Source organism: Pygoscelis adeliae, unplaced genomic scaffold (genome assembly GCF_000699105.1).
Source record: "Pygoscelis adeliae isolate BGI_AS28 unplaced genomic scaffold, ASM69910v1 Scaffold85, whole genome shotgun sequence".
In the NCBI taxonomy this organism is placed as follows: Eukaryota; Metazoa; Chordata; class Aves; order Sphenisciformes; family Spheniscidae; genus Pygoscelis; species Pygoscelis adeliae.
In genome coordinates, this window is record NW_008824900.1 from 4,564,135 (window position 1) to 4,568,871 (window position 4,737).

The window sequence follows — 4,737 nt, forward strand, 5'->3', positions numbered from 1 at the left end:
GTATTGCAATACAGCCCCTCCCCACAGTATTGGGGCTGTGTGAGGGATATCCCTGTGGAGGGAGCCAATGTAGATAAGACTGCACTGAGTTTCAAAGCATAGAGGAAGCACATGAAAGTCTGAGATGTGGTTAGATGCAATGAAGCTTAATTTTTCTTGAGGCCCAGCCCTTCAATAAGCAGAGATGATTGAGCAAAATATATCAACGGATATAGGAATCTATTCCTGGCTTTCTGGATAAGATTTTCCTTGTAAGCAAACCTGATGTTAAGTGTGACAAACTTCCCATGGGTTACAGATTGAAATCCTGAAAGACAGCCTATCAAAACGGCAATGTGGAAAAAACCCAGTAATTTTCTTTTTTTTTCTGTGTGTTGCACTTCTGCGGGCATATTTACAATAGGAAAAGAACTCACACTTGTGGCATCCTGTAGTATCAGTAGTTACATTGTAATATTGTTAGCTGTAGCATTTTGTGTGTATTACTGCTGGTAATGCAAGTTAAGGTTCCCGCTCTTTCCTTTTAAGAGGAAATTTAACCCATTGGATTGAAAGGGAGCACCTGGATCAGGTCAGTCCTTGCAGTTACAAGTAACAGTGCAGAAGTAGCCAGTTCAAAAGGGTATAAAGGAGTTAACGCATAGGCCACTGGACTGCAAAATTGCTTTCCAAAACCATATAACAAATCCTATATCAATAAAGAAGATCCCAAAGCCACAGACAGTACAAGAGGATGAATTTTACCACAAGTTTTTGGGCTATTGCAACAATTATGAAATTTGCTAAATAAAAACTCAGAATCTTCCCAAGAAAAGACATTTCCTGTGCTGGAAAGTACATCTGTATGTCTCTCTCAAAGCCCAGCCTTAAGTTACAGATTTGTAACCACAGTGGAACTTGAGGATTTTGTTGTAACTTCTGTGATTTTTTTATTATTTTTTTTTAAATATCATTAAACAGGGAAATTCTTGACTGTCATGCGACCTGCTCTATGTTGGGGGCCTGTATCTATTTTGACTGCTTTTTCTGTTTTCAGCTGCAAAAGAAAGAATTGCAGTCTATAATACTTCTCTCACAGCACTTCAGTTTGAGTCCTGGAAACTGTATAGTATTCCTGCCAGGTCATGCAACTATAACATCATGGCAATGAGTAACAATACTTCTGTTGTTTGAAGCATGAGGCTTTCAGACTGTTAGGAATGCTAGTCTTGCTGCTTCTTTTTGTTATTTAACCTTTTCTTGAGTCAAGAAACAATTTACGTTTGCTGTATACTGAAAACAGAGTAGAGGATATTTGTACAGAAAAGCGTCTGGACGGGACATGGATTTGCAACAAGCTTGAAGAGTTGAGCACTATAATACATGAAAGCGACTGAAATCTGAGTTTAAGCATGGACCCAAGCTCACGAACAAGTATTGCTTCCAGGTTCTGGAGCTCTAGTATGTTCCTGAGCTCATTCCTTACCTGAGAAAGACCTTAATACCCGTGAATTCCTTATGCCTATAAATAGATATGCTTTATTTCAGAACACTTTGATTAGTTCAGTCATGAGCTAATTTTTTCCCCCTCCTTGATGTGCCAGAGCCTCTGTAGCTTTTAGAGAAGATGATGCTCGTATTTGGGGAGAGGGGTGATGTGAGGAAAGGGATTATATGTTGAGGTTAATGAGTTATGGTTCTGTTTGAAATGCCCTTAGGTGCCTGAGACCTGTGCACAGGGTGGATGGAGGTTGTGATGTAGGACTTAAGAGACCAACACCCTTCCAGCATGGTAGTAAGAGGCACGGTGGGACACTGCACACAGTAAATGACAGTAGGAATACCATGCATAGGCAGCTGAATCCTGATCTCAGTGTTCGGTTTAAATGTTGTCTTAGCTTGTGATGCTCCTTTGAGTTTACAAAGACAGTAGTGTCACTCTGGAAATAAAAACAAACGTATTTTAAATTTGTTCTTTTTCACGGGGTGCATTGGGTGACGTGTCTGTCATTTCATAGGTTTTCCTGTAAGTATTGCATTTGTGACCTCTTAAGTGTTTTTGTATTATGTGGGTAGAGCTCCTTTATGATCAGAAAGATATAGTAGGCAGCCTGGAGTTGGGCCCTGCTCTTCTAGGTTCCTCTTCAGATGTCTGTGGAGATCCTGGCTCAATGCTTATGTGTTTGTCCTTTTCTGTTAAAATCGGTTCTCCCTGCACTTTCTCTACCAACACAAATCCTGATGTACAGGGAGCAGCTGTCAGTAATTTATGGGATCCAAAGGGAGAAGTTAAGATTGCAGAAGCATTAGATTATACGATTTGTCAATAAAAGAAGTAGGCCAGTCATCATGGCCTGTCAGTATAGACTACCAAAGAGTCTTTATTTGGTTATCTAATGTGTGTATGCATAATTGTACCACTGACAGTGCTATTTAGAGGCTAATTTTGATTTATGGTTCTTCCAGTGGAAAAATAAAAGATCTAAGAGGTTGGTTTGCTTGACAGACTATGGTTAAGTGATGTGCATAGGAGTATACGGGTAATATGCTGATGGAGATTGCTTTGCCTGAAACCTTCTAGTGGTATGTACTGACTCACTGTCTCATCATGCTGTTAGCAAGTGCGCAGGAATTTTAAGGGTATGCCATGTTTCTCACCTAACTACTGCATACCTAGCAAGGGTCAGCTTACAAGCAGCTTTTATCAAAGGGAATATAGGTAAGAGTAAGTTTACTTACAATGGGTGGGTAAACAGGGAGAAGGAGAAAACCCTTGCTTAAGAAAGGGTAACTTCAGGCATGCCAAGATCTGTGAGGCTTCAGATCTGGAAGATGCAAGTAAACCCCAAATAGTACAAGGGGATGGATTTGTGATATGGTTGGTGTGTAAGAATTGATTTTTAAGCACAATCTAGGGACCATCTAGAATACTGCTTTGACAAACTGGACACCTCATTTTAGGGCTGTATGTGTTAGCAAAAGCAATTCCACTTAAAATATATCTAGATTCAGTATCACTGCTGCTTCTCCAGAATGATGACATCCAAGGGGCACAGATATCCACTGCCACTTGGCAGAAAGTCAACACTGATGTCTGGGAGAGGGGGCAATGCTACAAGCAAACGCAGACAGTGCTCTGTTCAGCAACTGGCTTGCTTGACCTGGCTGCTGCTGTGGGAGCACAGACCTGACAGGTTCTTAACCAGGCTCCCTACTGAAGCACAAAGGTGTTATTAGCCAGGACTCCGCATTTCACCTGTAAGCATGACCTAGTAGCAGTCCTGTGGGCAGAGCTGGAGGGGAGACAGAGGATGTCTCCCGAAGCCTGGGCTTGTGACATAGAAAGCTGCCAGGTTCCCACTGATGCTTGCTCACTGGTGAGTCATGGCTGGATGTTGTCCTCAGGCTGGCAAGGCTGCATGCTGTTCCAGTTTGGTCTGAGGGCAGCCCCAAGTAGAGAATTACTTTAAGGGCACTTACTACTGGGTTTTTTTTTTCCTTTTTGTAAACTTTTAATGCTCTGTTATTTGGGGTTTCCTTTTTATTTTCAGTTCTAGTTTTATTGATGTAAGTAAAATATTTCTCCTCTTCTTGCTTTCCATCTCGTGAATTAAAAGCATAATTTTTTGTAACAAAATTAATATCCAGTTATAAAGTGAGATGATACTTGGATAACAGTTAACAGGAAAAGCACTCTTCTTTCTGAAATGCGTAAAACTTCAGGAGTTTCTTTTTTTTCTTTGGGGTGTAGAACAAGATCCTAGTTAGTGGAAGGTGTGAAAAGAAGAACACTTGGTTTAACCCATTTTAGTTGTGACGGTCTTTCCTAAAAATAACCAGAAGTTAATAGGAAATGATATTTGACAAAAAGATAATAGTATACATGGTGTAATAGTCATAAACTTGAGTCTAACCTCAAGATCCTGTCTGAGTGAGAATTATGAGTTTTTGGGGTTTTTTTGTAACCTTAGCCATTAATACTTTCAGCTTTGTGGGTTAATATCAACAGAGTCAAAACAGGCTTAGGACCTACAAAGACATTCTGAAATAAACAGGATTTGGACAGTGTGAACAAGGAATGGGGAGGAGAGGCTTCAGTTCTTTATGAAATGCTGAGCTGTATTAACTGCCGCAAGGTATAAGGCTCCATGATCTCTAATAAAACTAACACAAGTAGTAATCAATTAGATATGTAGCTCCTGCAGAGGAATGCACGTATAGCAAACCTAAGTAGAATGGATGTTTTGGCTTGTATTTCTTCAGAGGAATGCAAACTTAAAAAGGAAGAAAAAACGTGTCAAACAGCAAAATCTAGGTTTAATTTTTCCTTTTGCTGAAAGCCTTTAGCAAAAGACTGGAAAAGTTTTGTCTTGTGAGGCTGTGATCCGTGCTCTAGACTGACTAATGCTGCTAGTGCTTGCTTGTTGTCTTATAAATTAATAATATGAAATATCTTTTTTCAGAAGATTCTAATACTCTTTATAGGTGGAACCTTAGCCAGTGCTGCAAAGGGAAAGGCAAAGCAGAAGCCTCCTGGGGTGTCATGCATGCATATAGGTGCTAAATGGTCAGCATGCAATCTGAGCATGTAATTTCAAGACATTCAAGAATCTTAAAACTTAGCTCTCCTTTTATGTTGTTGAAGGATATAATTAACCTGAATGCACCTGCTGCTTTATTAGCAAAGTTAGCCTTATGGCTGTGTTTTTCACTACCTGAGCAGATAAGTTTCTTTTCTCCTGTGCTCATGGCAGTGTG